This window comes from Mesoplodon mirus, assembly GCF_964341445.2.
Source record: "Mesoplodon mirus genome assembly, chromosome: 15".
Classification (NCBI taxonomy): Eukaryota; Metazoa; Chordata; class Mammalia; order Artiodactyla; family Ziphiidae; genus Mesoplodon; species Mesoplodon mirus.
The window spans coordinates 35971149-35993010 of NC_138991.1; the positions used below are offsets into that span (position 1 = coordinate 35971149).

A 21862-nucleotide genomic window follows, 5' to 3' on the forward strand; every position below is an offset into this window, starting at 1 on the left:
ACTGAGCCTGCGTGCCACAACTACTGAAGCCCGTGTGTCTAGAGCCCGTGCTCTGCAACAAGAGAAGCCACCCGAATGAGAAGCCTGTGCACTGCAACAAAGAGTAGCCCCCGCTCGCCGCAACTAGAGAAAGCCCGTGCGCAGCAACGAAGACCCAACGCAGCCAAAAATAAATAAATATTTACTTTTAAAAAAATTGAGGGCTTCCCTGGTGGCGCAGTGGTTGGGAATCTGCCTGCTCATGCAGGGGACACGGGTTCGAGCCCTGGTCTGGGAAGATCCCACATGCCGCGGAGCGACTGGGCCCGTGAGCCACAACGACTGAGCCTGCACATCTGGAGCCTGTGCTCTGCAACGAGAGGCCGCGATAGTGAGAGGCCCGCGCACCGCGATGAAGAGTGGCCCCCGCTTGCCACAACTAGGGAAGAGCCCTCGCACAGAAATGAAGACCCAACACAGCAAAAATAAATAAATAAAATTTAAAAATCGAGATATAACTCACGCCCCCCCCCAAATTCACCATTTCAAAGTGTACGATCCAGTGGTTTTCCGTTTGTTCACCCACCGCACGAGTAGCACCAGTAGCCAACCCCAGGACACCTCCATCACCCCCGCCCCCCAGGGGAAATCTCTACACCATCAGCAGCCACTCCCACCCGATGTGCCCCCCCACTGTGCCCTGGACATCAGGAAACTCAGGACAAATCCAAACAGCCTTGAGTAGCCATACGCCATCTTATCCCTAGGTCCCCACCTGCCATCGTACCTATTTTTTTCTAAATAAATGCTAATGGTAACAGCCGTTACCAGGTATGAAGCGTTCACACTACGACTTTCTACTACTTAATGTCCTCCTTACAGCAACGCTCTGAGGTACAGGAGCTGTAATCAGCACAGAGATTAGAGTGCCTTGTCCAAAGTCGGGGAGCTGATAGGCGTTAGAAGCAGGATTCAAACCCAGACCCACTGGCGTCAGAGCTACTCAATCATCCATTTGCATGTCCTTCACCACCTTTTTAAAACAAGGCCAAGCTGTAGACAGAAGCCGCCTCACTGCCTGGCCTGGGGTTCATCTGGCAGTTTAATATCCTGACTACACCATCAGGTGACAGCATTGCTGGGCTGGTGTCTGGCTGGGGCCGCCATGCATTTCAGTAGCCCTCGTGCTCAGGAGGCCTGGCATGGCACAGTGCTCACCATGTACCTGCTGCATGACTGAATCCACAAAAGCTCCAGGATCTCTCTCGCTCCCCACTCGCTGGTACAGAATGCTGGCCCTTCAGCCGGGAGCACTAAACCATAACCAGCGCTGCCTTCTGAGAACTCCCGGCTCTGCCTGCAGTCACCCGATAAGGGGCAAGAAGCCAAGCCAGGCTTTCCACCTTTCACGGCAAAATAGCCGGACACAGCGTGGAGGATGCGCTGAGAGCCTCGGGGCCTCCACTGTGGACTGCCTGCCTTCCACCTCTGGCAAAGAGTCTCTCCGCGCTTGCTCTCCCAGATTCCCCCGCTCTACCCCTGCCTGATAAAATACACCCCTCTGGGTCTATTCTCTGGCTCCCATCCCCCAAAGAGCTGTCCTGACACTATTATAAGGGAGTCTGAAGTTCGCTGCCTTTACCCCAGTGGGTTCCAGAAAGGGTGACCTGTGGTCACACTCCTCTGTTCTTTAGAACATTCCCTCCACCCTGGCCTAAGCCATCTATCTAATCCTGTCGATCTTGTCCACACACAGTGCAGTCCCAGCACCTCACAGGGGGCCTGGTACACACGAGGGGCTCTTCAAACGCCTGCTGAGTACGGAGGCTGCTGCCCCCTGCCTTACTCAGTGACCGTTGTATGAAGCCCCAAGGAAAAGTGCTTCTTGTGATAAACTGATGCGCTTCCTTTTTTCCATCATGTTTGCTGTGAATCCTGTCCTTCTTTCCTTGCCTTCTACGAAGGTCTGAGATGAATTCTGTGCTCCATCACAATGACTTCCCTTGACTATCTTTTGATACAATTACCTGCCTCCTGGGGCCTTCTCTCAATTATTAGGTTCTTTCCACAGTTCTTGGTTTTGCTGAGGAGGGTGTGGGCCTTGAAATTCAACAAACCTAAAATAAAACCCAGTTGAGCCATGAAAAGAACATGGGCCTTGTAGGTAGACAGACCTTGGTTCAAACCCCAGATGTGCAACCTACACACCACGGGACCCTCGGCACATGGCTTATTCAGCCTCAGTCTCCTTGCTGACCATACTCTTATGATCATCACATGAGATATGAAATACCTGACATACAACAGACACTCAAAGGTTAGATTAGATCCCGTTTATTCATTTCATTAGAATTTTTTAAATAAACACATTTATTCATGTTTTTGGCATCCAGGTAACTGATCTAGAAATATCCAGAAAGACATAGAATACTATGATGGAGGGGCAGCACACAAGTTCTTTCTCTCCTTCAATTAAAAAAATAATTGGGCTTCCCTGGTGGCACAGTGGTTGAGAGTCCGCCTGCCGATGCAGGGGACATGGGTTCGTGTCCCGGTCTGGGAAGATCCCACATGCCGCGGAGCGGCTGGGCCTGTGAGCCATGGCTGCTGAGCCTGCGCGTCTGGAGCCTGTGCTCCGCAGCGGGAGAGGCCACAGCAGTGAGAGGCCCGCGTACCGCAAAACAAACAAACAAACAAACAATTATTGAATAAACTATCAATGGCAGGAGGAACTTGAAACATTTAAAATTTCACACGTAGATGGAAACTAAAATCCTACAAAAAGTTCATATTGTATCTTAGAATAATCTTAAAAAACATAGATCAGACCCAATATTGGCACCTCAGTCAATATGCAGGAGAAAGCTCGGCAGTACGCTTGGGAGAGAGAAACCATAAGCACTCATCCGCCACTCATCCAGTTAGTATTTCTGAGAGCCTGCTTCCTGCCCGGCACTATTCTATGTGCTGGCCGACACTCGTGGAAATGATGGGGAATTCTCTGTTCTCAATGAATCCACATTCTTCTCCAACCCCCATACTGCCATTAGGGATGGGGAGAATGAGACTCCTTTTATTATAAGCCACTTCCATATGCTTGGTGGAAGCAGATGGAGAAGAAGGAAAAATAAACAGAAGACAGTAAGACAGTGAGAGTGACTGTAAATTCTTTTTTTTTTTGCGGTACGCGGGCCTCTCACTGTTGTGGCCTCTCCCGACGCGCAGGCTCAGGAGCCATGGCTCACAGGCCCAGCCGCTCCGCGGCATGTGGGATATTCCCGGATCGGGGCACGAACCCGTGTCCCCTGCATCAGCAGGCGGACTCTCAACCACTGCGCCACCAGGGAAGCCCTGGAAAATGTCTTTTGTCCTTAGAGCTTCGGGGACCAGGGGATGGTGAGGTCACTAGCAGTGGCAGAGACCTTGCTGGTGGGGGTTTCAGATAGGCGGGACAGTCTTGCTCAATGACCTTTTAGAGTTTGCAAATCACATTACATAAGGGACGGTGTCCAACATGTCCAGGTAATGCCATGTGGTTTCTTAACCGCAAAGGTTCTGAAACCAACAAACGCCCTTCTTCAGAAGACCACAGTCCCACCCGAAACCCCACTTCTGAAAGAAGCCGGGCACAACTGGCTGATTCATTCTCCTGTGTTTTCAAGAACTGCCAGCCCTGTTTTCAGTGTTGAAAACTGACCCAAGTGACCTATAGATACAGAGTCAGCACATCGGGTTCAGGGAAGGTGAGCATGAGTTCATGTGTTCCTACCCAGTCCTCCAACCTTTGTACAAACCCAGCCTACCCAGCACAATGATGGTGTGTGCCATGAGGATCAAAGTTATCTCGGTCACGGTGCTCTTACCTAAGCGTCAAAGGAAGAAGTGATATGAAAGGCTGCTCTGGCAAAAGGAACGGGGTGCACAGGGCCACAGGAAAAGGCACTGAAGACAAAACTAGGGGAGATTTTTTTTTTAAATGACTAAACATCATTCTTGATTTTCACCGAGAAGCAGATTACAGAACCCCATATCAGAGTATCCTTACAGAGTCCATCTTCCTCCGTGATTACAACCAGGGGACAAAACTCAGCTTTTTCCATCCTATTTTCCTACTACAGGTCATCTCCCAAAGAATCCAGTTCTCTGAGAAACCGTCTATGGCTGATGGCACCACAGTTTGGCTCATCATTTTATTCTAGTTTAGCTTTGAAACAGATTAATTTCAGGGAAGCATGTGTCCAATTCTCTCAGCTGCGTACAGACCAGAATGCCTCACCCTCCAGCACTCCAATTAAAGGATAATTCTTAGATGTTCCCCCACCACATCACCTCTTTATAAGTAAAACAAGTAAGCCCCCTATGTCAGCAGCTTTCTCCTCAAGCCACCCAGAAGAAGGACCAGGTCCCCCAGCTGCTTTGTTCACAACATCCCCGAGCGTGTTGCCATGCCAACGAGCATCAGGCATAACACAGGCTGATGAATTTGGCTCCAGTGGACCCAACCAACAGGAGCCACCAGTGTGCAAAGAGCCATGGTTTGCACCATGGAACTCCTCCACCACCTTCACACACACACATCCCAGCAGGCACACAACTAATGTAAACACCTCACTTGGGGAGGGGGTCGGGGAGGGAAAAACACTTTTAGGATGTAGAGCTCTAAAATGGTATGACACAGATTTAGGCAGAGTAAGATTCCTAAATGAGGAATTCATCCAGAGGGAAGTAAGAAAGTCCGAAAACCTAAGAAAAGAATACACTGTTCTGTGCCATATATATATATACCTAATACAAACAGCTCAGAGTCTCACATAAATTTTCCTGAAATAAAAGCATCTCTGGGCTTCCCCGGCGGTCCAGTGGTTGAGACTCCGTGCTTCCCCTGCAGGGGGTGAGGGTTCGATTCCCTGGTCCAGGAACTTAGGTCACATGTGCTCACGGTGCGGCCAAAAAAAAAAAAGCATCTCTGCCATTAGCAGTTAGCAACTGGCCCTAGAATTATGAATTAAAAAATGATGAGTCTTGGGCTTCCCTGGTGGTGCAGTGGTTAAGAACCCACCTGCCGATGCAAGGGACATGGGTTCGAGGCCTGGTCCTGGAAGATCCCACATGCCGCAGAGCAACTAAGCCCGCGAGCCACAACTACTGAAGCCTGCGCACCTAGAGCCGGTGCTCTGCAACAAGAGAAGCCACTGCAATGAGAAGCCCGCGCGCCGCAACAAAGAGGAGTCCCCGCTCGCCGCAACTAGAGAAAGCCTGCGTGCAGCAACGAAGACCCAACGCAGCCAAAAATAAAATAAAATAAATAAAATTTGGGGTTTCCCTGGTGGCGCAGTGGTTGAGAGTCCGCCTGCCGATGCAGGGGACACGGGTTCGTGCCCCGATCCGGGAAGATCTCACATGCCACGGAGCGGCTGGGCCCATGAGCCATGGCCGCTGAGCCTGCGCGTCTGGAGCCTGTGCTCCGCAACGGGAGAGGCCACAACAGTGAGAGGCCCACGTTCCACAAAAAAAAATAATAATAATAAATAAATAAATAAAATTTTTTAAAAATGATGAGTCTCTGCTGGTGGGAATATAACAAGATTATGATTTTTGGAGGGAAGTTTGGCAATATGTATTGACATTTAAAGTCACACCATTTTTACAAACACACATACTCCTCTGTACTATTTTTCTCCATCTGGAAACTGTCTCAGTGTAAGGCCATGAAGGACATTCGCTGTCTATATTGCACATTTCTGTAATAGACTTTTTATAATGAGCACTTAATAATTTTGTAAACAGAAAAAATACATTTTTATAAAAAAGTCATTTCTCCATTTCAATTTTCAAATGAATCTGACATATAGTAAAAAGTTAAATCTGAAATTATATCATCACTTGACAAACCATGTGTCAGAGCCATGGAGGACTTGTGTGTTTTGTTCACTGCTATAGGCCCAACATCTCAAATAGTGCCTGATATATCAGAGGTAATCAACATCTGTTAAATGAATGCATTTAAAAGCTCATAAACGTTCCAGTTCTTCCACTTCTAAGAATTCATTATGCAAAAATATTTGTCCAATTGCTGAAAGATAAAGAACAAGGCTAATCACTGTAGCAGAATTCATAACAGTAAAAGGCTGCAAACAACATAATTTTTTTTCAATAATATTGGATACTGGGATATTGTCATTTTTAAAAAGAATGAGGTTTTAAAAAAGGAATGAGGTAGATCTTTACATAGTGCTATAGAAAGACATCATGTTAAGTAATAAAAAGCAAGACTCAGAACAGCATGACTAGTTTCATCTTAGTTCTGTATTTTAAATTTAAATAGTAAAAAAAATCCTGCTGTTTTAAGTAAAAAAAAAAAATCTAGGTAATAAATATTTTTATATGTGAAGAAAAATATTTGGAGAATATATACTATACCACTAGCAGTCATTGTTTTGTCTCAGTGTAAGGCTATGAGGAATGTTCACTATTATACTGAGTATTTCTATAAGAGTTTTCTCTTTTTAGCATCGTTATTGGAGTATACTTGCTTTACAATGGTGTGTTAGTTTCTGCTTTATAACAAAGTGAATCAGCTATATGTATACATGTATCCCTATATCCCCTCCCTCTTGTGTCTCCCTCCCACCCTCCTTATCCCAGCTCTCTAGGTGGTCACAAAGCACCGAGCTGATCTCCCTGTGCTATGCAGCTGCTTCCCACTAGCTATCTACCTTACGTTTGGTAGTGTATATATGTCAGTGTTACTCTCTCACTTCATCCCAGCTTACCCTTCCCCCTCCCCATGTCCTCACGTCCATTCTCTACGCCTGTGTCTTTATTCCTGTCCTGCCCCTAGGTTCTTCAGAACCATTTTATTTTTAGATTCCATATATATGTGTTAGCATATAGTATTTGCTTTTCTCCTTCTGATATAAGAGTATTTTTTAAAATAATGAGCACTTAGTAATTTTGTAAACAGAATAAAATCTATTTTTATAAAAAGTCATTTCTCCATTTCACTTTTTTCTCATTTTAATTTTTAAATGAATCTGACATGTAAGTTAAATCCCACAGCACTAACCTGAGGTCCCCGGGCCTGGGGTGATTTGGTGAAAGGCACACAGTGCTAGTGCCTGAGCTGGGACTCAGGTCCCCTGACACCACACCCTCCACCCCATCCAGGGCTCTCCTCCTTCCTAAAGCATGAGGAAGCAGATGTTGCCAGGGCAGCTGGGCCCTCCGGAACCATGAAAAGTCCCACAATTAAAGAAGCCTCTATTAGGGGAAAAAAAAAAAAGTTGCTTAAGAGCTACATTTTTATGAACTTGAAATGTTCCATGAGTTTAACAAGTAAATGTTCTGGATTTGCCAAGCAGTTCTGATTTCAAATAGTCTATCTCCTAAGTATGCGTGAACTTTATTGAACTCAGATCCTAATGTTCAAGGGGTTAAGGAAGGATCAATTCAGAGTTACCGGCATGTCCTAAAATGTAAGGCTTGTCTGGCAACAAGCACCTCATACATCTCATGAGTTATTTACAAACTCATACCACTCAGGAGTTTCGCCTGCTTTACTCAGGCTGACTGCAGTCAAGGTTGCTATTTCCAGGTGCTGAAGTACATTTCTTTCACCTCAAACCTACCTGTAACATTTTCAAGTGCTAGACACGAAGGATTTGGGAGAGTTACGATCACTCTGAAGTTTTCAACACTACAACCCAGCTGGAAGCCAATATTCTATTCTCTGAAATGCAGACCACTTTTTTAAACTTGATTAAACTAGGTGGTATGAAAATCATGAGAAGCTCAAGAACTGACCATTCTCTCAAAAGGAAAATGAGAACTCCGTAGAGAGACACAAAGAAAAGAAAGTGATTTCTTCTGGGTGCACTGCTTTACTAACCGGGACTTTTAGACTTTTTCCTGATCAAGCCAACCCCACAACCACTCAAAGGGGACTTGTGTAGACAGAACTTGTGAGTGGTTGATGAATCAATGCTTTCTCTCCAAACAGGTGGGCTTGTGAATTACAGCATTGCACAGTGAGGACACTGGATCCCAGAGGGTTAGTTAACTGCTCAGCTTACGTGGAATGTCACAGTTCTCAATGTCACCCTCCGAGACCCTCTCTTTTGAACCTCAGAACCTCAACCCTGTGGGGGCCTACAGGGTGGGCTGTATCACTATCTGGGCTACTGAGTAGGAAGCAGAGGCTCCAAGAAGTTGTGTCCTGCCAAGATGCCAAGGTTCCAACCGAGGACTACCCATTCCAGATCCATCTCCCTTGGTATTGGCACTATTCCCTACTTCGGCCAAGCTCAGAAGGAAGGCTGTATTTTGTCGGTCTAAGAGAGGAGGCAGCCACGTTCTTTGAAATGGTCCCAAACTTCTCAGTACTGGTCACCGGCTCACGCAATGGTGACTCTCATAGAGAAATGAAAAGCAAAAAGTCGAGGTCAAGTGCCCCCGCCGCCCAGAAGACCTCCACCTCTTTCCCAATTGCTCCCACGAGCTAAGGGTGTCACGGTTGCCCAGCAGAGCCCGGCAAAGCACCTGCCAAGGCACCTGCCCGCGAGGAGCACTGTCCCCCAGGGATGCCGCCGGCACGCAGAACGTTTCCCAGGAGAGGCCGGGCTGGCGGGCTCGACTGAGCCCACCTGATGCTGCGAGATCAGATTCGGGTCCCACCCACACTCATCGAGCGCGTCCTACCTAAGTGAACCCAATAACTGGCCGCCTCCTGAGGCCCACTGTACAGACGGGGAGACTGAGGCTCAGAGAGGAAAAGTGGCTTAGCCCAAGGGTGGCGGCGTGGGGGCTGGAGCCCTCTCACGCCGAGACCCGGTCCTCCGCCGAAGGGCCGGTAGGGCGCCTTCGGCCGTGGAAACGACGACCCTCAAGCCTCCGCGAGAGATCAGCTCGAGGGGAAGGGCCACCCTAAGAAGGGCCGAAATGGGAGCCGCGCTTTCCGCGCCGGCGTCTGGCGAATTGGGCAGCGACTCGGCCCAAGAGCCCGCCCCCATGCCGAGGGCCCGGGCGGCCGAGGCGGCCAGAAGGCGTCGGGCCCCGGAGCCCGGGCACCCAGAGTCCTGGCGACCGGACCCCGCAAATCCAGCACCAGCGAACGCACGTACTCACCACAGTCGGCCGGCTGCAGTACGGGCACCTGAGCAGGACGCAGGCCCACACCACTGAGGCGCTACCACCGCCCGCGCCGGCTGAGGGGGTGTGAGCGTGGCCGACGGTGGGGCCGCTCCGCCCAACCCGGCCGTGCGCTTGTTTCTGGGGCCAGGCCTCCCCCTACGAATCCGCGCTCTTGGTACGTCCCTGAAGGCCACGCCCCCTTAGCGTCCCAGCTCAGCAGAGGGACCCAGGAGCCCCGCGCGTAGTCCCGGGCCGGGAGTCCCCTCACGCCTTTGACAGTTCCGTGGGGGCAGTAGCCGTGAGCCGCGCCGTCTGGCCTCCTGCTGCCGGCCGCCGCTCACGTGTGTTCGCGACTCTTTCTCCTCCACGATCCTCAGTGCCCTCGCCTGAAAATGGCGAACCTGCATGAACAGTGTCGGGGTCCCTCCAGCCTGGGACTGGAATGCTGGCCTGCTTGGGTCGGGGGACAGGAAGTGAGCAGGCAGGCGGCGAGGACTGGACCGAAGAGGCAGGAGGGGGCAGAGGGCACTTCGGGTTTGGAAAGATAGGCTGTCTTGGTCGGGGGTAAGAAGCCCACCTCTTCCTCCTGCCGTGGTTCCTGTGTTACAGGATTATGAGGATTAGATGATATAACTCATGTTCATAAATAAGTTAGCTCAGTGCGATAGTAAGTGCTCTAGAAATGTAAGTTGTTGTTGTTGTTACGGGCTCTGCTGCGAATTCCTTTTGGAACAGTGGGCAGCTCACTTCTTTCAGAACCCGATCTCCATCTTTAAAAATGGGACCCACCAACGACAACAAATTACTTTGAAAATACTAAAGGCCTATATAAGGAGAGGATTATCCCCGTGGCCCCAGTTTTAGGCTTCCATCATTCCAGTCTGTCAGGAATATGTCTGATTCACCCCATTGAATCAGTCCCTCCAACAGGTTGGATGAATGCAGTAGCCCTCAGGGTGGGGCGTACCCCTGTCTAACTAAGGGACTGAATGTGTAACTCCTATGCTAGGCCCTCAAGAGAGCAGTAGGGAAATTCATCCCCCAGATCTCTGATACTCCCTCTCACCTTTTCACCACCTTGCTGAACAATCTTCCCTGCGTGTCCCAGACAGGCTTCAAACTTTGCCTCTGAATCCTTGCACCCTGCTTCTGTGAAGCCAGAACACATACCACTGAATTCTCTCTCTCTGCTAATAGCATCTCTGAGGCAGGAGACAGGCATCTTCTTTTACTTTTTACCATTAAACCAGTAGCTGAGGGGGCGCAGTGGTTGAGAGTCCGCCTGCTGATGCAGGGGACACGGGTTCATGCCCCGGTCCGGGAAGATCCCACATGCCGCGGAGCAGCTGGGCCCGTGAGCCATGGCCGTTGAGCCTGCACGTCCGGAGCCTGTGCTCCGCAACGGGAGAGGCCACGACAGTGAGAGGCCCGCGTAACGCAAAAAAAAAAAAAAAAAAAAACAAACCCAGTAGCTGAGTCCTAGGGATTCTATCTCCAGGACCGCCCTCCCCCTTTCTCATCTTTCCTGCTCTCCCTGCCCTAGTTTAGGCCTACCTGGGTTCATTTTTCACCTGGATGATCTCAGCAGTTCCCGACTCGAATGCCACCTCCAGTTTCTTCTATACCTATACCAGGGAAACTTCCTCTTATACTGCTCTGCTCAGTGCCCTACCTTTCTGTCCCTTAAACTCTCCTCCTCAAAACATACTCTCACTAGCCAGCTGGGGAAAAAATGTCAGTTGGAGACACATCTCACACCTTACACTAATATAAACTCCTGATAGATAAAAGATGTAAGCAATTTTTAAAAAGAGAAGAAAAAGGAAGAGTCCTACAAGAAACCATGGGAGAATCATGTTAATCTCCAAGAGGACTTTCTGAGTTAGAAGCCATAAATGACAGAAAACTACTACAAACCCCAGAAACCATAAATGACTGAGAAAACCACTACATAAAAATCAAAACTTGGGACTTCCCTGGTGGCACAGTGGTTAAGAATCTGCCTGCCAATGCAGGGGACAAGGGTTCGATCCCTGGTCCAGGAAGATCCCACATGCCGCAGAGCAACTAAGCCTGTGTGCCACAACTACTGAGCCTGAGCTCTAGAGCCCGCATGCCACAACTACTGAGCCTGCGTGCCGCAACTACTGAAGCCCACGTGCCTAGAAGCCTGTGCACCACAACAAGAGAAGCCACCGCGATGAGAAGCCTGCACACTGCAACGAAGGATAGCCCCCCCTCACCACAACTAGAGAAAGCTTGCTCACAGCAATGAAGACCCAGAGCAGCCAAAATTTTTTAAATAGGTAAACTGATTAAAAATCAAAACTTGATGTGTGACAGAGACCTACAGGCAAAGTCCAAAGGCAAAGGACAAACCCAGGAGGAAATATTTGCCTAATAAACAGCCTCTACTAATTAATAAGAAAAAGACTTATTAATATAAAGGGGCAAAAGAGAGGAATCATCAGTTCACAGAAGAAAAAATACAAGTGGCTCTTAACCATATGAAAAGTCATTCAACCCCACACGTAGAAAGAATGCAAATTAAAAGTTGACCAAGATACTGGTTTTCACCTACAATGATGACAGAATCTGAAAGTTTGATGACAGGGTCGGTGGAGCTGTGTGGAAAAAGACACTGTCATTTATTGTTTCCCCATCCAAACATGAATATCATCCAGCTATAAAGAAGACACATAAGGAAGCTCACTGCTGATACAGAACAATCTCTCAGTTAAGTTGATATACGAAACATACGAGGTGATGGCCAATAGGCAGAGAAAGCTACTGTAGGTGTTTTTAAAAGCATTGCAGTGGGGGAAAGTGGAGGAAAAGATGTACATACTGTGTATATATATTTGGTCGTATGTGCGTGACCTCTGTGGAAAGAGAAAAAGAGATAGCATTGGTTGTCTCTAGAGGACTGGGAGAACTGGGACCAAGGGCAAAGGAAGCGTCACTGTACACCCTTTGTATCTTTCACATTTTGTGCCTTATGAATGTTTTATTTATTCTAAGTCAAATACATAAATACTTTTAAAAATACTCAAACAACCTTGTCACTGGCAAAAGAACCAACTCTTTTACTGGCTCCCAATAGGTAAAGAACAGTGACCATCCACTTCATTTTTCTTAAATCAAAATTCAACATGAGTGGGGTTACAGACAACAGTTTCCTGCCAACTCCCCTCTGTTGCGCCTCATCTTCACTGCCCGGAAAGAATCACTTCTTACCTCGTTTCGCACTTGCTTCTGGTCCTTATTTCCATGCCGGTAAATAAATGTTTGTGTGGCTGCCTGTTGTCCGAAATTTTAGGTGTTACCTCTAGAGTCCTGCTAATGATGAGTTAGGTTATTAAAACCACAGCCCACCTCCCCTGCCCACATGTCAACACAATTATTTATATACTTATTTTACTTCCTCTGTTAATCATTTTTACAATTGAAATAATAGCCTTGGACCTTTATTTCTTGAGCCACCCACTGCAAGCAGTATCTTTTCACGCCGTACCATGAAGCTCTCAGCATCCTTGCCCTTCCCTCTGCTCTGTACCCCCGCCTCTGTCTCCCCACTTAGCTGTCTGAACTTCCATATTTTCATTATTGAGCTTGACAACATTTGCATTGTACATATGTTCTTTGCTTTGTCCCTTGAGCCTAGAAGTCAAGTCATCAAGCAGCACTGACTTTGTTGTCACATTGTACAGGGGATGTACAGCCAAACCAACCACCCCTATGATTACAGGGCTCGTGCTGTGTGTCCTCTTTCTGAAAGTTCATTTTTTCCCCCCGGCACAATTTAAAAGAAACAGATCCTCAGTCTCTCCAGGAATCTGGTGTATCAAGCTTTTTTCCTGAGACTCCCTCCAATGTTCTCAGGCACACCGTAGCCCCCATCCATACTGGTTACTATAAAGGACGAGGCTGATTCCTATCTGTGTTTCGGTTCTCGTAAAGGGGCACAACAGTTTGTGGAATGAATGGATTGCCTTAGTCTGGAATGCAGGAAGAGCATTCAAAATCTGGCCCCAACGTACCTTTCCAGCTTGATCTTTATAACTTTCTTCCACAAATTCTACACTGTAGCAAAACTGGATGAATCCAGTTTTGTACATGCCGTGCATTTGTATTCCTCTGAGCCGCTAGGAATGTTCTCTTCCATGTTTATATGTCCATCTCCTACCAATGCGTCCACCTCTGGAAGATGCCCTGGTCCCTCCAGAAGTGATGGCTCCCTCACTGCTGTCCAGCTCTCCAAGGCCCAGAGTATTTCCTACTTTAAATCATGTCTCATCAGTCTTAAGTGTCTCCAGGGCAGGTCTGTCTCAGAAGCCTCTTCTCTCTCTGCCTCCCAACCCCCAGGTTCTGCCAGATGCAGGCAGCATGGAGGCATTTGCGGGATGAGCCACAGAGGATTCAGGAAAGGCAGCCTGGAGTTAAGGGGCTTGGGCTTGGGTGAACGAGAATGAGGGTCCAAGGGGCAGGGACGCCAGGGCCAAGACTGGAATGAGAGGGAGAGAAGGGAAATGGACTGTGGTCAGGGCAGAACAAGGACGTTGTGACCTGTCCAGGCCACTGCTTTGTTGCTTTTGGAAGGGCTGTGTCCTTCCACTGAACAGAATGGAAGAAGGTTTGTCCAGGTGAAGGTGTGGGCACCACTGCATTAATGACTCATCAGGAAGATGTGGTCTTCTAAGGGAGAGACAGGGGCCATCGGGATAGGGCCTTTCTCTGCCGTCCCACACCCTCTTCCCACAAGGTTCTTCTGAATGTGAACAACCTGAAAGCTCAGAGCACCTACAACAGACAGAAAGCTCAGGGGCTGGGTGCCCAGAAACTGACCCCTAAAGCAAAGCGTCTCGCCACAGCAGAAGCTTTTACATGTATAACATCCCGCAAAGCTAAGGACTGTACCCTGTATCCATACCTCTTGACTGCCATGACCCCTTGAAGCCTTTCCTTGCTCTATAGAACCAAACGTTCACTGAGCACTTGCAATGGGCTCCCACTTGCTATGGGACAGAAGGGAGGAGCTAATTACCATTTATTGAGCACCAACTAGATCCCCAGTGCTGTGCTAAGAAGTCTACAGGTGTTACTGCAAATCTTCTCTCAAAAGTATACACTATGATTCCCATTTGACAGATGAGTAAACAGAGGCTCAGAGAGGTGAGGGGATGTGTCCCAAGCTCCCCAAGATCCCACAACTAGTAAGTGTTTAAACTGTGACTGGGGCCTGGTACCCACTGGTGTGCGTGTCAAGCACATCCAAACCCTTCCCACTTCACCCCAACCCTGGGAGCCGTCCTTTCCCCCGGGGGAACTCACCCAGCCTAGGAGGGGGACTTTGTGCCACTCTTGCTTCGGAGTGGTACCATTTCTCGCGCTGGTGGAGGCTGCCCCCCAGCCCCACCCAGGGCAGTTCTGCCTTGGAGGGTTCAGCCTCTCAGGGCCCCTGTTCCAGTCAGCCTGACTCTTCCCTGCTCCCTCTGACTCCGGCTTCCTCCTTCTTGGGTGCACAGTCTCCAAGATCCACTTCACAACCCCTTGCCTTGAGCAGGAACTCACTCCAGGTGTGTTGAAAGGGGCTGCCCTGTCTACTTATACAGCCAGGGATGCGGCAGTCACCAGAGCACAGAGGCACAGAACCTCCATCTGGAAATCAGGAGCCAGATTCTGCTTTGACTGCTAACCAGATGCACGGCCTCCCTGGATAAGAAATCAGTTGCTTTATCAGCAAAATGGGGAGAAAAACCCTGTCCCACCCCCCCTCTTCTCCCAGGTGTTCTGAGGGTCGTGGTGATAACCAAAGGACGGAGTTGTGACAGCAGGGCCGCAGGCAGGGACCCAGGTGAGCCTTAATGTCAAAGCGGAGCAGAGGGAGGAGCCTGAAGACACACTTGCCCGACCTCTAAGCCTCTGGCCCAACCTCATGCCTGACCTCGTGCCTAGGGGGACTCTGAACTTCCTGAAGTTCTCCGATGAGCACTTGGTCTTGCCCCCATTTTACAGATGAGGAAACTAAGGCAGCGAAATAAAGCAGCTCCATCCGGCTGGTGTCTGTTCTTTCTCCATTGATGGGATGGTTCTCTGCCCGAACCTCTTTTATGAAGGGCAGACATCCTAGTTCCCTCTGATGTCAGGGGCAGCTGGCTCAGCCTGCCCAAAGGCTCCCTGGCTGGTCAGGAGCCAGGTCCTTATGAGAAAGAGCAGAGGCCCTGGCTGCTGGGCTTACTAAGCCTGTTGGGTGTGTGGGGGCCTGCTGGCTGCAGGGTGAGCTGGCCAAGGGGGCGCAGCTGAGGATATCCTGTCTGGAGACAGTGTCTGGCGACGACGACGTGAATTGTTCCCAGGGAACAGCTGAGAGGACGAGAGGGCAGGGGCAGCGGGGAGCTAGAATGAGAAGTCACTGACACCTGGGGCCTTCCAGAAGGGACGGTGAAAGTACAGGAGACAGCGGAGGCCCTGGCTGGATGTCTCAAAGGGCAGTTCACGGGCCCCCTACATCAGAATCATCATGGGGCCTATTAAAACTGCCAATTCCTAGGGCATCCCTACCCCCAGCCGTTGGACCAGACTCTCCAGAGGCAAGGCAGAAATTGACATTTTAAATAAGCTTCACTTTTATCCACACTGGAATATGAGAACCACTGCCTTATGGGGTTAACTTGGCCAGAACAGGGGTGAGGGTGGCATGTCCACGGCAAGGCACACCTCAGGTGGATCCAAACACAAAAACAGATAAAGAGGAGGGAGTGGTTGCTTTGAAGGAGAAGCTCAGATGATGACTGGCCTGGCTCCCCAGGGTGTTAAAATGTCCCCAGACCTTCCTCACAGCCTCCCTGCCACCCCACACTCCTAGTACTCTAACCTCGTCCAAAGTTCAACAGTTTCAAAGAGGCAGCCCTGAAATGAAAGAACAAACATAGCCTTTGGCAACAGCAGATCGGATTTACAATCTGGACGCCGCCAAGGCCCAGACAGCTGTGTAACCTTGGACGAGTACTGTGGGTCCTTGTAATGCGGCCCCTTGGGGTCTGGGTGAGGATTAAATGGGTTAATGGGCATGAAGTAGCCAAGTGTCTGTTGGTTCTCAGGGACCAGGGTTCCTTCCTCTTTCCAGTTTCCTACATATGAGCCCCTCCCCCGCCCAGCCCCCTTCCCTTTGTTCCTTTCTCTGTTATGCAACGAAAATTTAAATTATTCCTGGGTTTGGGGCCGCTGCAAAGCCAATGGGAGGGTGGCTCTGTAAGGGGAGGTTTTGGAAGCCACGTCTTCCCTGCCTACCTCCGCATTCTCGTCCACGTGCCGCTAGGTCAGGCCCTCCGCCCCTCTCCCCACTATTGCAAAGAGCCCCGTGACTACGTTCCCCATATCGCCTGGCTGCTGCTCCAGCTGTTGACGCGGCAACCAGAACCCAGTGACAGCCATTGAGAAAGAGCCTCTGAGGAGGAGCCTGCTTGGCTTCCATTTACATTCTCAGTGCAACAGCACTTCCTGAGAGCACCTACCATGGGCCTTAGCAGAAATGGAAATAAGTTAGAGCTGGTCCCTGGCTTTAAGGGGCTGGTGGTCTCCTGGCCAAGATAGAGAATCTACTGGTCTAGTTGAATGATTCTCAAAGTATGGTCCCAAAACCAGGAGCATCAGCATTACCTTTGAATTTGTTCGAAATGCCACATTTCAGGCTCCTTCCAAAGTCTACTGAATCAGAAATTCTGGGGGAGAGGGGATCCTGAAATCTGGCTTTTAACAAAAGCCCCCCAGGTGATGCTGATGCAGGCTGAAGTTTGAGGACCACAGATCTAATTAAAACCTCACCCAATCCCAAGAGCTGGGGTCTGTTGTTCCCGTATCACAGATGAGGGAACGGAGGCTCTGTCCTGCTCTGTGTGCAGACTAGCTGACAGCTTATGAAGGGTTTGGATTCTCAGGTCCCTCCCGGTGTCAAATTCTACCTCTGCAGCACCTGTGATAAGGTAACGAGCAGATATACTTTTTCCTGGATCCTGGCTGGAGAAACCTAGAGGTATCTTACACTGTGTCCAGCAGGGTCGGGGCAGAGTGACAATGCAGGCAGAAATGAAAACCTCACAACGGGAGCAGAGAAGAGCTGGGAGTAGGGTCAGAAAGAGGAGCAGCCCTGGTGACAACCACCTGCCCCAAATGTGGGGACACTGAGCTGACATAATGCCCCCCAGCCGAGGCCATCCAGGCTTCTAAGCCCAACACCAATCCTGAGACCTCCTCTCCTGTGTTCACTCACCTGCACGCTAGGTTGGTCTCTTTCCTCGCTTTTGCCCCCCACAGACTCTCAGGGTCCCCTCTTACACAGCATCTGCCTGAACACCCGCCTCCCTAAATTTGGAATCACCTCTTTGGCAACGAAGGACTTCCAGCCTTTCTTTGCCCACATCCCGTGACTGGGCACTCACTGCCTTTTCAGGCAGCCCATCCATCTGTGAAAGCTCTGACGGGCTTAAGTTTCCCTTTGAATGAGCTGACATCCATTCCCGTGTAATATCCACCTTTTACAATATGAGTTAGTCTAATCCCCCATTACAGAGATTACAGACTTATTTTAAAGTAAGAATATCTATCCCAATTATTTCCCATGAATCTACCACCCACCTTTGCGGATAAACAAGGCAAGTAGAACATACCAACCCATTACCTTGAAAACAGTAGGAACAACAAGATGAGGTGAAAGTAGAACGGGGCAGGAGGAAGGACAGGAGGTGGTGGAGGGAAAGATCGCTGACTTGGAGCCTCCGTCTTGCCACTTCCTCCCCAAGAGACACTGGCAGGACCTCAGCAGTTTTCACAGGAGTCCCCTTCGAGAAAAAGAATACGATTTTCCAGAACTTGTTTCATTTTGTTGAATAAAGTCACAGTTGGATGGTTTGTAATGACAGAAAGGTAAAACTCACTTAGTGCATCTTCAGTGATCATTTCACATATATTATTGTTTTCAGCAAATGGGGATCTTGAAACTTAAGCGACTTAGCTTCGTGGAAATCTGCCTCTGACTCTGGGCCTCGTTTTCTCATCTGTAAAATGGGGGTGAACCTAGCCACCTTCCAAAGTTGGTCTGAGAATTAAACAAGCTAATGGGAGGGGAAATCATCTGCTGAGATATTATTATGTTCTCTGATTTCTAAAGATGAGTGCTTGGAGTCTGGGTATGAGGGAAACTGGTTGATTGTTTCTATTGAGGGGGAGAGGGGCAGAAGTGAATCCCAGCTTAGCATTCTGCCTGGGGGAGACCACAGCTGGAGCTCTGGGACAGAACCAGTGGAACCAGTGAGTTTGGAGGACAGCTCAGAAAAAGACAATGGAACATCCCCTTGTCGCCCATCACTGTTTTGGGGTTTTGCTTTTCAGGGTTATTTTTCACAGGATCCTTTGCAAAGTGGGCCTCAATGCAATTTCTTGGGTGAGGGGCTTTGCCCACATTTGGGATCAGAGAGACTTTTCAACCCCAGAGGTAGCTCTCCGGGGCCTGTGAGAGACCCTTCGCTTCTGGGGGGTAGTGTCCCACAAGGAAGGAAAGCCTCTTGTGTGGAGCCAGGGGAATGATAACAGGATTATTTTAATCATTTTAGCAACACTGGCTCTGCCAAGTCTGCCAAGAGAAAAGGATGTGGTAGGTCAGGAAATTAAAACAACTCTGGCCTCATTCCCCAGAAGGTGTTTTTCAAGAGGGATGAGTGTCTAGCAGGAGAAGGAAGGAGCCCTAGAAACTCCTTCCTTGCCTTGGGCTGCCCAGCCTGCACGTGGCCACCGGCCCTGCTTTGCAGAGGGTGCCTCCTTTGTCGAGGTCATCCTCCTCCCCTTTATTTTTTACTTATTTATCTTTTTCAATCAATATTTATTGAGCACTTATTCCCCTTTATTTTTATTTTAAAAATATTTTTTCCTTCGGCCATGCCACGCAGCATGCGGGATCTTAGTTTCTCAACTAGGGATTGATCCTGCGCCCCTTGCAGTGGAAGCGCAGAGCTTTAACCACTGGACCACCAGGGAAGTTCCCTCCTCCCCTTTTTAAAAGGTCTCCAGAGAACACCCTAACTCCTGGCCTAAGCCGGGTACCTGGGGGCCCCCAGTTCCAGACGCTGCTGGTGCCCACCTCCCGGAGGGTCCAGGAGCCTCCCAGGCTGCAAGTGGCACCCCCATCCATCTCTGTAGGGCTGCTTGCAAAGGAGACTCAGTCTCACTACCTACCCCTTCCTGGGTCTTCCAGAGCAGTGGCTTCCAAACTATTCGGGAGAGGAATCCCCCAGGCACCGTGCATGCCAAGGAGTCCCATTCAGGAGGCCAGGGGCCGGGTAGGTGCACATATTTGCATGCTGCTGGTGGTCCAGGAAGCACAGAGCTAGAGAAATTCGGGGTGGTTCTCCAAGGACTCAGCCCCACGCCCTTCACAGGCCAGTCCTCTACCTCCCCAGCCGTGCAGCCTTGGGCATTCCACTCCCCTTCTCTCCGATAAAAATGCCTGCCCAGCCTGCCTCCGGGGAAGAGAGAAGATGACCATGAAGATCTGGGCCCCACAAGGCCCTGAAAAGTTACCCAAAGTCTCCAGTCCTTGGCCTGAAGGCCCAAGGCTGGAAGTCAGAAATGGCTGCAGGATGGGATGAGGGTGAGAGCAGACGGAGCGGAAGATGGAGGAGGGTGGGGCACCCACATCCAGTCCCACCACGAACTTAAAGCAGAGATGGTCAGCCCTGAAGAGTCTTCAAGATCATCACAGGCAACCTCCCCATGGTACAGATGAGAAAACTCAGCCCAGAGAGGTTGAAGCACTTGCCCAAGGTCACAGAGTAAATGAATGGCAGGGCTGGGACTAGAGCCTTCGGTTCAGCATCCCTATCCAGGACTTTCCCTGCTGCACCCCTAGGTCTGGATACAGGTGGGGGATAGGCACCCCACCAGCTCCTTCCTCCCCCCTTCCCTTACCACCCCCCCCCCAGACTGGGACAGGGCAGACAGCAGGGCAGAGCCCAGCCAGCTACTCCGCATCCTCACGCCTCCTGCCTTCAGCCAATCTCACTCTCAGTTTCGGTTGACCTGCCAGGAACAGGCAGCCTGCTCTCTGCCCTCCTTGCCCTGAACCTGGCTTCCCAGGAGGGCCAAGGAGGGGTGGAGCAGCAAGACTGCCACCTCCAGTGCTTAGCCTCTGGCCCCCTCCCCCTCCATCCTGCCCTGCCCCATGCTGAGAAAGGACCTACTTGGGCAGCTGGAGGTGTGGGTGTCCTGGGCAGGGCCAACCACCTGGGGCAGGTCCTGGGCTGAGGACCGTCCTGCCTTCCCAGGGCTTGAGCCCATGGGCCTTTTATGGGACAGAGAGGTATGCTGTGAGGGATTAGAGGTGGAGCCTGGTGTATCCGTATCCATATCTGAGAAATGCCCCCCCTCCCCCGCCAAGTGCCCCTGCCAGGCACTGGAAGCAGCAGCTGAGGCTGGAGCTGATTCTCAGACAGTTTCTGCCCTGGCTGAGGCCCTGGTCCCTTACAAACAGCACAGAAGCCCCATCCAGCCAGGCCCGGGCTTCCTGGGGGGCTGGTCAGGGCCCCGGGGAGTGAGGCCCATTCAGGACACACACCCTCCCCAGCTCCCTGCGGTCCTGTTTTCGGGGGACTCAGACCTTTCCATCAGGAGCCAGACAGATATGACAATTCCCACATACTCTGGGACCTTGAACAAGTTATGCCATCTCTGGGTCCAGTTTCTTCACTCTAAGATAGAAATAATAATACTTCATAGGATTGACCCAGGACCTAGCACATAGCTACTCAATCACTATTTGAAGGAAGGAATGAATGAATAGAAAGGTGACTAGGTTGGGAGGGGTCTGGAGACCCATCCTTAGCAACTTTATTTCCTCAACATCTCACCTTGCTTGATCCAAACATGCCAAAGTATCTCCCCACTTCCCAGCTCCATCCATAAATGTCCCCCACATCCTCTCATGGTCAGGCTGTGACTCCCTCTCGTTCTGGCTGGTTGCCTCCCAATAGCCCCTGTGCCCAGGTGGTTTCCCTGATGGCGACTGGCTTAGGAGTGACACATGACCTGGCTCTGGCCAATGAAGCAGGAGGGGAGGTCTTCTGGGAGGCTGCAGGGAGGGAGTTCCTGGCTCCCAAGAGAAAGGTACTAGAGGAAATGGCCCCTTTCTGCCTCTGGATATTGTCATGTCCACTGGTGACTTAGGAACTCGTGCAGCCTTCTTGTGGCCATGAGGGGAACTGGCCAGAGGACAAAGCCAATGATGGGGATTGTACAGCAGAGAGTTCCTGAACTGCTGGTCATACCACACCAACTGCCCACCTGCCTCTGGACTTCTCTCTGTGTGAGATAATGAAGGTCCTCATTTGTTAAGCCAATTTGAGTTGGGTTTTGTTACTCACAGCTAAACGTGTCCTGCCTGATCTTCTCTCCAGCCCCTACCTGCATCATTCCCAGCACTAGTCAGCAGATATGCCCAGACCTGGGCTTTGTTGTAAGGACCCTGAGATGAGCCAGACTCTGTGCCTCTCCTGGGGAAGCTCATAGTTGTGAAGGGAGAGCCTGGCAGGTAATTATCAATAGATGGTTGCAAGCTTGTAAGCAGAGGCTGAGGGTATCTGGGGAGGGACAGACTAACTGTCCTGGGCAGTTAAAGAAGGGTTATGGGATATGGGTTTTGAAGGATGCCTAGGGGTTTTACAGACAGACAAAAAGAATGTGTTCCAGGCAGAGCTAACAAGGTCAA

General features: G+C 50.1%; 1 protein-coding gene across 1 annotated transcript in view; it reads right to left on the reverse strand.

The window, feature by feature from the left end:
- Positions 1-9188, reverse strand: part of POR (cytochrome p450 oxidoreductase) — a 60668-nt gene extending 51480 nt beyond the window's left edge. The window contains exon 1 of the mRNA XM_082644380.1: positions 9103-9188. The gene's annotated coding sequence lies outside the window, so the exon portion shown is untranslated. The remainder of the gene's footprint in view (positions 1-9102) is intronic.
- Positions 9189-21862: the final 12674 nt, after the last annotated feature.